The sequence below is a fragment of the Lygodium microphyllum genome, chromosome 17 (genome assembly GCF_053477565.2).
Source record: "Lygodium microphyllum isolate KBCC chromosome 17, Lygodium_microphyllum_v1.1.10, whole genome shotgun sequence".
NCBI lineage: Eukaryota > Viridiplantae > Streptophyta > Polypodiopsida > Schizaeales > Lygodiaceae > Lygodium > Lygodium microphyllum.
Genome location: NC_141151.1, coordinates 96,871,817 through 96,884,257, shown reverse-complemented (window position 1 = coordinate 96,884,257; position 12,441 = coordinate 96,871,817).

Below are 12,441 nucleotides of genomic sequence, written 5' to 3'. Positions count from 1 at the left end.
ACAAGAGAATTAGTGTCAAATTGACACTAGTTGAGTATAAATGGATACTAGTCGGTACTTGATCTGCTTTTCTCTTTGTGGATGACTTCTAAGCTTCCTCGGGCACTTCTAGGACTATAATGAGCTTTGAAGAGTATTGCTCAATGATTAAAATCACTGTTGATGACCTCATTGGAAAGAAACTATGAAAAATATCAAATTTTGAAGCTTTGGCTATGGCTTCCTGGATTAGGGTTTAGACCCAGGTCTGATTTTTCCTTGATTTCATGAGCTACAGTGGATCATTCTCAAAAGTTTTTTTGATGGAAATGTAGATCTCTTCAAGCTCTACAAAAACCCTATAATCTTTAGGATGATTGCATGGCGTGCTGGTCTCGCTGATTGGCGTCGATTTTCTACTTGCGTTTTTTGCGCTTGGTTTACGTTTTTTATCAATGCCTTGTCCTGTAGAGATCAATGTTGGCTTCTAATGTGATAGGAAAAAGTGCCTTCAATCAAGGAACAACTCTCTAGAAGAGAGTAGGTGAAGTTATGCTCTGTAGGTGGAGATCAAGGAGCTCAATCAAAGGGTAGGTATAGATCTGGCTATGGCAGACATAGAACAGAGCCTGAGAAAATTGATAATGTTGAGCTTGTGGAAGGGCAAAGCTAATGTTTCAAGTGATAAGAGGAAGATTAGTAGTGGGGGAACACTTTTCCAGAAGGAATCTCGGTAAAATTTGGCCAATAGAGAGAGATATGGGAGCTTCAAGCAGGCAAGGTATTGTTGGCTATGGCTGCCACAAGGTTAAGTGGAGAAGAAGTAGTGGGAGAGGCCCTAGACTTGTCCTGAGCTGAACTGAACTCAAGTTGAGCTAAATGAGAGAAAAATGGAGCTGTGCCATGCTCATCTATGCTTTGATACCATGTTAAACAATGCGGATCTAGAGCATGACACAAGCTATGGTGGATGAAAGATGAAGACCAAACTCATAATGGCATGGATGAGTAGAGACAAACTCTTACACAAGTGAATTAGGTTCCAAGATGGAAGCTTGGACTCATAAACACAAACTTGTGTAGGATTGACAATGACAAGACACTTAACTGAAAGTACAAAGCATCATGACATTGTATTCGTTCCATAGTCAAGTACAATGCTTTATAGAGTTTGGGTTGTTCCACTTTCCTCACTGTGCATATGGGATTTAGGATAGCTCTTCCTGGAGCATACATCATTTATCTATTTTTCAACAGTTTTTGCCCACAAAAACAAATTTACAATGGTTGAAAAGGATGGAGAAAACAGATTAGTACTCTAATTTTAGATTTATGAATAATAAAAATTGAATAAATTTATAAGATATATTAATAAAATGAAGATATATAGGAAAGCATTTGCGATATACACGATTTGGATGCCTTCAAAAAGAAAATTGAGCCTTTAGATCTTCAATAAAATGTCATTGTAGTAAATAGATTACTTGTTGGAAGAACGGACCTTGTTGAATAAAAACTACCATAATTTTTGATAGAAGTATCCAAATGAAGTGTGTCACATGTTAAAACATACTATCAAAGAGTAGTTTGACCCTTTGTAGGTGGCAAAATTCTAAAAATAGGCAAAATAAAAGTTATTCTAAAACAAACTATTATCTAGGCCCTATTTGCACCATAAGTAGCTCAACTATGCCAAGTATGCCTTAACCACCACTAATGCATTTTGTGAGTAAGGAAACTGGTTTAATATAGAATCTAGCCTCCAAGAAGCTTCCTCAAGTGGCAAACCTCTCCATTTGATTAAATACTCAATGATAGAACAAGGGCAAAGCTTCTTCTCAATCTAGCCTATGATCTCCTCAAGGATGCATTAAATAAGGCCTTCTTCATCAATAGGAGGTAGCTCATCAACAATTTTCACCTAAGCATCATAAAAGGGTTTGAGATGGCTGATATGAAACACATTATGAATCTTTAGTAGAAGAGGGTAGTTCTAGTCTATATACCAAGTCTCCAATATGCTTCACTTTTTTGTAGGGTCCAACCTATGAGCAAGTTTATTACTAGGAATATCCTTCAATGTAGAGTGACAAGACTTGGGTGCTTTTAGCAAAACTAACTCTCCTTCCTAGAACTCTAAAGATTACCTCTTCTCATCAACATACATCTTCATTTGATCTTGGCCTTTCTAAGATTCATCTTGCACTGTTGAAGAAGGATTTGCATTCTTTCCAATGCTTCTTTTCTATGAGCATTGATCTTCTTAGTGAAAATAATTATGGGTAAGGGCGCCTCGTAACTATACATAGCCTCAAAGGGTAAAACTCCAATATTAGCATGAGTGGAGTTATTATAAACAAACTTAGCCAAATACAACTATGAATGCAACTCATGATACAAAACATGGCAAAAATAGGAAAGATAAGCCTCCAACCACTTATTAACCACTTCTATTTGGCCATCATTTTGCAGATGATAAGCTATAGAAGGAGCCAACTTAGCACCTATGGAGCTGAATACTACTTGTCAAAGGTTACTCATGAACTTGGCATGCATAATTTCTTTCACAATTTAAAGATTGTTTTCCTCTTGATTTACCACCTGGTTTATCACCTACATGTCCTGAAGACCATAAAATAGACTTAATCTGAGGTTCTCAACCACCATGTAAAGAACCTTATAGACAGAATTAGATTGAACAAAAAGAAATCCAAATACAAGTTGAGAAATTGTTGAATTGAGGACTCATTAGGCCCAGCAGTTCTCCTTTGGTGCACCTGTCCTATTAGTTAAGAAGAAAAATAATACCTATAGGATGTGCATTGACTATCGTGCCCTAAACAAAATCACTGTTAAGAATAGATAACCGATCCCTAGGATAGACGATCTCATGGATAAACTACAAGGGGCCACAATTTTTAGTAAGATAGATCTCAAATCTAGATATCATCAAGTACGTTTGGATACACCTGACATTTTTAAGACTGCATTTAGAACTTGGTTTGGTCATTATGAATTACTTGTTATGCCTTTCAATTTGACCAATGCACTAGCTACATTTAGTCGTACGATGAATCATATATTTTTGAAGTATCAGAATTGTGTGATTGTTTTCTTTGATGACATTTTGGTTTTGAGTAAGGATGAGAATGAGCATTGTGAACATCTATCCTTAGTTTTCAAATTGTTGAAAGTGAATCAATTGTATGCTAATCCTGACAAGAGTGGATTTTTTCAAACTTAGATTGAATACTTAGGTCACATTGTTTCTTCTGATGGTATTCGCATTGACCCTAAAAAGATAGAGGCAATTTTGAATTGGCCAATCCCTAAAAATGTGCATGAGTTACACTCTTTCTTAGGCCTTGCTAGCTTTTATGGAAAATTTGTGAGAAATTTTTTATGTTCACAATGCTCATGCTCATCCTTACTAAAAACCAATATATCATCAAAGAAAACAATCACACAATTCTGATACTTCAAAAATATACGATTCATCATACGACTGAATGTAGCTCGTGCATTGATCAAATCGAAAGGCATAACAAGAAATTCATAATGACCAAACTGAGTTCTAAATGTAGTCTTAAAAATGTCACGTGTATCCAAACGTACTTGATGATATCTAGATTTGAGATCTATCTTACTAAAAACTGTGGCCCCTTGTAGTTTATGCATGAGATTGTCTACCCTAGGGATCGGATATCTATTCTTAATAGTGATTTTTTTAGGGGACGATATTCAATGCATATCCTATAGGTATTATTTTTCTTCTTAACTAATAGGACATGTGCACCAAAGGAGAACTACTAGGCCTAATGAGTCCTTGGTTCAACTTGTGTTTGGATTTATTTTTTGTAAGAGAGGGGAAATAAAATAATGAGGATAAAATACCAGCTACACTAGCCGGTATAAAAGGTGTAAGGGACTAGATTTTTGACCATCAGATTATAATAATAAGTCTCCTTCATCTTCTCCCTCTCTCCAGCTCTTCTCTCTCTTCCTATCTTTCTCTCTCCATTTCTAGTATTTATATCTCCTCATCACTCTCTTTCTCTCTCTTCTGTACCTCTTCTTCTCTCTCTTCTGCAATATTGTCTCTCATCTTTCTCTCTCCCTAGTCCTCTCCATGACAATTGGTATCAGAGCCATAGGTTATTGATCCAGTTGCCCAACATTCCATTCAGTTTTTTTAAAAGTTACACAGATCTGAGCCACAGGTACACAGGTACAGACATGACATGGAGCAACATCGGAGTTACTAAGGACTTCTGGACCACAACAATAATTGCAGGTCTGGATTAATGGAGTCTTGGACCAAGTTTGGTGGTAGGAAGGCTGAAATTAGCAATTCGTAGGTCATTTAAGACCATTTTCTGAAGGTATTTTTCTAAAAATAATGGTAACAGGAGTAGAGGAGGGTATAGTTATTGTTACTTTTTAGGGAGAGTCTTTCTCTCTCTTTCTTTTCAAGCTCCTCTCAAGCTTCCATGGAGGAGATTAGCCCATTACCTCCACTCTACTCCATGAATCCATTTGCTTTTCAAGAATAAACATCATAGAGAGCCTCTAAGCATCAAGATCTACAGGTCATATGCCATTTTAGTGGTGGATGAAGACCATCATAAGGAATTTTTTACATCATTTCTTGAATCCAGTGAGACTGTTCTTCTTGACTGAATCTTTAGGAGAAAGCATGTGAAAGCCCACCTCTAAGAACTGCTCCACGAAGCTATCAAGAAGCAAAATGAGTAGCACATCACCTGATGTGATACCTTTTATTGAGAGCAGAACTGTTTTCAATTTCCATGGACAGTCAACCTAAATGAGCAGGGGCACATGACTTGGACTTCTGCGGAGATGTCAGAGCAAAATGCAACTTCAGCAAGCTACAAATGCGAATATGACTAGACATAACACTCTTGACGAGAGATGTACCTTGAATAGCACTGCACTGACGATCCAAGACAGCAGTGGAGAATCCACATCTGGTCGTGCAGTCGAGAACTCAAGGGCATCTGTCAGAAGGCTTAAATTTACAAGCCAGGACCCGGAAGATGAAGACATAGTACCACCTGCTTATCTTAGGGTCAAACTCACCGCGAAAAGAGAGCATACTATCGATGCTCTGATTGATGAAGGAGCAGATTTTAACATCTTGACCTATGAATCATGGACCCTACTAGGCCAACCAGAGCTCACACCGACTAGTGCAACTCTTAGCCCTTATGGGGGACACCCACAAGCACTCATAGGGAAGTGCAAAATCCTTACGACAATTGAAATGGAAAGCTTGCCTATCCTATTTCATGTTCCTCCAAAAAGTGCTAGCTGCGTGAAAGAAACCCTCCTTGGAAGACCCTTCAAGAGGGCGACCAAGTGTGAGGCTGACTATGTAGCACAGAGGATACACCTGACACTACCGGGTGTGAGGATAGTCACCACCTTTAGCAAGGGTGACCTCATCGGACCTCAAGGGAAAGGCAAGGAAGGTGCTGACGTAATAGTCAAGCCTACTGATGAGAGCAAGGACTTGTTGAAAAAACTGATACAAGCACATGTCGAACAACGAGAACCAGTGAGTGAGGCCAGGCCTGAAACAAGAAGGTCAAGAGACAATGCCAAGGACGGGCTTTGGACTTACAAATATCGTAGAAGTCCCCAAAAGAAGCCCAAGCCTTATAGATGGAAGCGTCGATGGAGAGCCAGCACAACGCCACGATGGATATCCAAGGCGTTGCTTCGGGCTCAAGGGTATTATGCAGGCAACTGATGGATTTGGGTGCCAAAACCCCTTGCCAGACCTCCCTGGTTGACGGAAGGCCAGAGTGCATCAAAAGCAATGAAGCACAGGAGGAAACCTAAGAGAAAATCTAGGTCTCGAGGTAAGAAACCGGACATGAGTGTTCGAAAGAAAGAGCCTCAACCTAGCATGCTTAATAAGCAGATGTCATATGTAACCATTGAGCGTGCACAAAAGCCATTAGTGCCCAAGGAGCCTTTGATTCCCCAAGGGGAGAACAAGCATCATAGGCACAACATTGCTCAAGGCAAGGCTGATCGCTCAACAAAGCAAATGGCACAATCGTCTAGTAACCTCGAGCAGATCATTCAGCGGGTGCCAAGTCCACCTAAGAGTCCTAGATCTCCTACGCCTTCTTCTCCCAAACAGACACAGGAAGCACCACAGCAGTTGTCAAGGGCGATTGCTCAATTCCAATCTCTACCTCCATCTAAGCTTCCAACCGTCAAAGAGGTGGGACATGATGCCATCCGTACCTCTCGACCCAAGGATATGCCTGAGCCACCTAATGCGACTAGATCAGCTCATGTTCGATCTACACAAATGAGTGCTCAAAGGGCAATGAAAGACACAGCCACTTCTGATCGCCCTAGGGACTTGACACCGCAATCCACCAAGGGTAGCCAGCCCACTGAACTAGTTGCTGCTACTTCCAATCAGGGATCACAGCAGTCACAGCCCTTGGCCGTGACAATGCCCCTTGTGGAACGTGTCCTTAGTAGTTTACCTGGGGAGGAGGTGTCGCAACCAAATCCCTCAACAACTCCAGCACTTTCAAAGTGCCTAAATCCTAGGACAGAGGAGTCAAATGCAAGGGAGTTGGTTGAAAAGCTAGACTCTCCGAAAAGGGCGGCAGTTGTGCCCTCACAACCGGGCAAGGCTATTCAGCAAACCACGGCTATGTCCCGTAAGGACACACTAGAGAAGGGAAATGCTGAGGCCCGACCAAGCACATCAACGGTCGATATAGCCCAGGGTCCTGAGTCATTGAGAGAGGCACCTTCATTGGCCAAGAAAAAGAGGAGAAAGCAAAGAAAACAGCAACAGATGCAGGTGGTTGTGGACCCCAAGAACATTGAGACGAAGGGCGCTGGAGAGCAGATGAATAAAGCATCGAGTCCACCCACCAATGAACCCATTGATGCCTCTCCTAATAGCGGTGAAACCTCAGACACACCTGTGTGCTCTGACAAACCAAAGCAACAGTTGCCATCAACAGTTGCTTGCAACACTCTATCCATTGACAATAGAACTCACATTGATCAATCAACAGTGGATAGAACGCTGTCACAACAGGGTGACAAATCTATACCAGTCACACCCGAGAAAAACCATGACGAAATGGTAGCAAAACCTCAGGAGAAACGTGAGAACCCCAAGAGCATAAGAAATCCTAGCGTTGACCAATCTTGCTCATCTAGGCCTGAGCCCCCAGCCATGCTAAAGCCTAAGGAAACTCTTAGGACTTTGCATGAGATAGCAACTGAGCAAGCCCTCGTTGAACATAGAAGTGTCGCATAATGCTTAACCGTGTTGGAGGCTAAGCTCAAAGTGGTCGCGCGTGTCTACGTCCTTGCAGACATGGGCACGATCCCCAAGGAGCAGCTTGGAGAGTACTTGACCTTTCCTCTATCATGGGAAGAACAAGAATATCTTAACGGGCACTACGACAGGCTCCTGCATGAACAGATGCGACTCATCCCTGACGAGGAGGCTGACGAATTACGCTTAACCGTCACGTTCAATGAAGTGCTCTGTCGACCGAATCTCGTAGACATAGAGCTACTAAAGCGACTGTCAGCAGGCCAGAGTCAATTTGAGCGGCGTTGGTGCGAAAGCCGCGTCGCAATGGCCGAACTAGGGGCTCAGATCATGACGGTCTCAGAAGAGCGATTGGCCAAATGGCGGTCTCAAAGAGACCCAACCTACGTGGCACCAACTTCCCTTCGAGTGCTCACTGACATTCGGGGTGCGGACTTGGCTGGGACTAGGCTACAGGGCCCTTTGATTGATAAGGTTCTCACCGAAGAGGAGTTACATATTGCCAGTAGACTCGGTCAAGGTTCCATGCTACTCGACGTGGCAAAATATCTATCAGTATTAAGTCAGCTGTCACGAATACTAGATGCGTGTGCCATGCTCCGGTACAACCCCGAGTTCTACACTTGGTTCTTATCCTCGTGATGTGACATGGATTCATAGATATGTATATAAATAAACACTGATTTTTGTGTCACCATGTATAAACAATATCAACACACACAAGCAATGATAGTCAAGCACAGGGAGAGGAGTCGGGTTTGACAGGCTAAGCTCCTCAGGTCCTCCTCACATCACACTTTTAAAAGTCGTGTGACCAGCCCCACCTCCAAGTGAAGGACATGCAACCCATGTTACCGCCATAGGAAGCCTTGACCAACAACACTGATGGTGTAGACAGGGTGCAGTCCCTCTCTATACACCTTCTTCCCTTTTTGGTCTATCCTTCCGAGGATGTACCCTATCCCACTCCATGACAACCAGTCCACACAACTTAGCATAAGCCAATATTGGCTAATGGCTGGAGGCAAAACGAACATCATCATGGGGGCCATTCCATTACGACAAAACACTGCATGCCTCACCCCTCCCCTTCTTGTCATATGCGCTTGATAAACCACACTAAAATCCCTTCCATGCGAACATTTGTATCCTGTATCAAGGTCTAACCCTTGGTTTGCACCTTGCAGGTTTCCTTTTTTGGCAGAACGCATGGAGAATCATGGAGAGTTGGCTTGTAAAGACGCTCTTCGTAGAAGGCGGGAGCATGTGGCATGCGCCTCTCCACCTGAGCGCTATGTGCCCACCATCAAGAGGTATGCCAAGAAGCGGGGCCCTAAGCGACATTGGCCAGGGCGAAGGCCAAAGAACCCTTGAGTCAAGAAAGTCGCGACTCGAAACCTGCAACAGGCCGCAGCACTAGTGGTACGCACTCCCAGCTCCCGCTCGGGCCCCAGACGCTCAAAGGCAGAAAGGGCAGCTCGGGAACGAGAAGAATTTAAGGAATTATTTAAAGAAATTCTGGAGACGGTAGCGAGCCGGGATTACACCATTCATATCCCGGCTAACATGTTTCCTGCTCACCCCCACGGGAGTCCCACACCAGCAGAGCCCCAATCACCCGGCCATCCAGACTCGCCCCGCCTCGTACAAATCGAGTAGCCCATAATGCATAAGAAGCTTATCAAATGATAACTGGCCAGGACTTTTTGTTTTAAATGGTTGAGTGTTCCCGGCTTGTTAAGTATTGACATGTTCCTGACTTGTATGAACTTATCATATCTGCGTTTACTATATGCTATGCCTTGAGCAAAAGAAAAAGCTAATCAAGCGCAGGTGAGAAATGTCTAGTCAACACCATAGAATTCAAATAAGTGCTGTCTCCTTGCATTGCACTGGTTTATTATAATTGCGGCATACACAATGCATATGCTCTCATGAAGCGATAAGTGAATGCAGGATAATACAGGTTCCTGTGCGAAAATGCTCAATGCCCAATCACTGCAACACCCACAACCCCACAGTGAGCCGTGGCAAAGCCACGCTGCCGAAAGCACCCTTGCTAATCGCCCACATTGCCACGCCCCCTTTCTGGGTCAGGCTCTATAGTTGGCTCACGGCAATCGTTACCTCAATTGTACCAGCATCGCATGTGCCGCAAGGAGGGTTGCAATATCTCAAGTGTATCTCCCCCTTTCACCAAATGCTTCTCTAAACAGCGAGGCTAGGGCACCATCATCGTTGTACTACTCATTTTCTGAGCCTTCAAAGCTTAACATTTTCCAACCCATTGAAAGGTTGATAGCCTCAACATATTGTAATGGTTGTACTCAGGCAAAAAAAAAAAACAAAAAACAAAAAAAAAGAGAGAGAAAAGAGAAGAAGAAGAAGAAAAGAAAAGAAAAAGAAAAGAAAAAGAAAAGTAAAGAAAAAGAAAAGAATGGAAAAATAAAAAGCACCCACGATCACAGTACAGCACCTAGGGGTCCTCAAATTAGGTACATTTGGTGACCTTGGTCGACCGGCTTCGTCCCTAGTCCCCTAGCCCCTTACACTCACCCACAATTGTTCAGGGCACATCAAGGGCAGGACATACCTGGGGACCTTGTCTCGCCTAGGGTTAGACCTGTCACCCTGACCCACTTGCACAATTTTCTTTTGCACTCTGCCTTAGTACCATTGCAATCAGTGTGATCGGCACCGCACGATTAGCTATGAAACGTACACCGTACTCATCAAGCAAGTCCAATAGTTTTCAGCTACTGAAAGTGCGGTGTCCTTGTATTCCATTATGCTACATCGTGTAGTCACAAAGCAAAGGATGTCTTATATACCTTCACGCGTACTCCTTCTCCACATGGACACCTTTGCCTCATCCATGCATTGTTATGAGACACTAGCCCGCGGTCTTCTAACTAGGTAATATCTAAGTATGCACGAGCACTCACATAATATTTGCACCGAAGTATATCCACAGTTTGGGTCCTCAAGTGCAGGACAATACTCTCAGCTTGCTTAGAGTTCGACCTGTCTCCCAAACTAATCAAATATGTCTTGTGCACGATAAGAAGACTAGCACTACCCCTTAGGGAGAGACCACATGAGAGGTTTTCAAATTGCAGGTGTTGAAGACTCCACAGAACGTGTCATTCGATCTTCATCAACACCCAACTCTGAATGCTTATCCCTTACCATCCGACAAGCCCACAAAGAATCGACATGTGTAGAATCCCCAACAAACCAACACTTGTGCTGACCATCAATGCAATCCCCAACACACCATGGCCCTACCACCAACTCCAACAACCTTCCACCAGCCACCTTGGCCACCAACAGGCCCCCAGGACCTTCTGCCACACCACCATCAACACTCCTCCATGGCAACCACAGGCATCCTTGTCACCCACGTCTTCGGCGCATGCTACAGCCTGCTACCTACGACGGTGAGTGCCATGGGACTGGCACTCGTCTAGGAGGGGGGTAATGTTAACCCCAACACGAAGAAAGCAAAAGGAAGTAGAAAAGACGCAGGGCAAAGGCGGAAAAAAGGTAGTCCGATTGAAGAAAGAAAAGGAGAAAAGGCCAAAAGCGCAAGGGCAACCTTAAAAGTCCAAGGCAAAGGCAAAAGGAGAAAGGCGCATTTTAAAATAAAAAGGTGCACCCTGAAATCTTGTAAAAGAGCGCCGGGCTCTCACCCGTGCAATTTGTAAAGGTAGACGGGCGGTGGAAAGGAAGCTAGGAAGATAGAAGGACAATGGGAGAAAGGGCCTAGGCTATGGCCGGCCATGTAAAAAGGGGATGACCGCCCAAAAGGGATTTAGGGCTTTGTATATAAAGTTGAAAAGTGAATGAGAAGCTCATTCTTGTGTGTGGCAAAAAGTAGCTCTCCTCCTCTTCTTCTTCTTCTTCTTCTTGCTTGCTTGAGCTTGTGCTTGAGAGAGGGAGTGTGAGAGTGTGAGGGAGTGAGTGTGTGAGGGTGAGGGACCGAGGAGGAGAAGCTCTCCATTGTCTCCTCTCTTCTTCTCTTCTCTTCTCTTCTCTTGTCTTGCTCGCGGCAATGGAGCTTGGAGCGTGGAGCTTGAGGATGGAGCTTGCTTGAAGCTTGCACTTGGATCGTGGAGCTACCGGAGTGCGCGGGAGAGAAGGTAACTCGAACGACATCAAGGTAAGCTCACTACACCCGTAGATATGGATGGCGCGTCGGCTATGTGAGAGGTAGCCATTAGTGCTCGGCTTGGAACGCTTGAAACAATAAGCGGTCCGAGGGTCTTGGCGGTTGAGCGAAAGCTCCCACACTTATAGAAACTAAATAAAGTGCTGCTATATTAGTATTGATTTAATTTAAAATTTTGGTAAATCTCTTTTATATGATGGAGGAATAACTCAAACTACTTTATTGAGATATTGAGATGACATAGTTGGGTTAAAATTTTGTGTTTCTTCCTTCTTACCCAAGTCAAATAGGAGCACTACATTACACATGTATGTTGCAAAAGAGTTGAAGAGAGTTTTACTAATTGTAAAAGCTACACAACAAAAGGAAAGTTTGTAGATAGCAGAGCCAATGCATTTATGGTCACAGCTACTGGCATGTCTAAACTATAGACTTCACTTTTATGGCCATGCTTCCAAGCACGCACATCACTATTGGATAGTCTGATGTTTTTCTTCCCCTTGCATAAGATAGTCTCATGGCATTGATATATTGTGTATCTATTTTACCAAAATTGCAAGTCAAAATGTTTATTGTAGCTATTGTGAAGTTTGTAATAAATGAAAAGTTTGCAATAAATGAAAAGTTTGCATAAGATAGTCTCATGGCATTGATATATTGTGTATCCACTCTCGAAAATAGTGGCACTAAACCTTGATGTGCTTCATGCAAGCATGAAACACATGGTTTTTTGCTAGAGCTAGAGCATTCTAGTTGTCCACATGCAACTTCATATCTCTAGGCTAAGGAAAACCAATCTCCACTAACATGCAACGAAGCCAAATTGCCTCCATAGCTATAGAACATACGGTAGGAAACTTTGCCTCAATAAAAGAAAGAGCCATAGTAGGCTACTTCTTGCTACTCGATGGGATAACTCTTTATATAAGGGTGAAGGCATAATTTG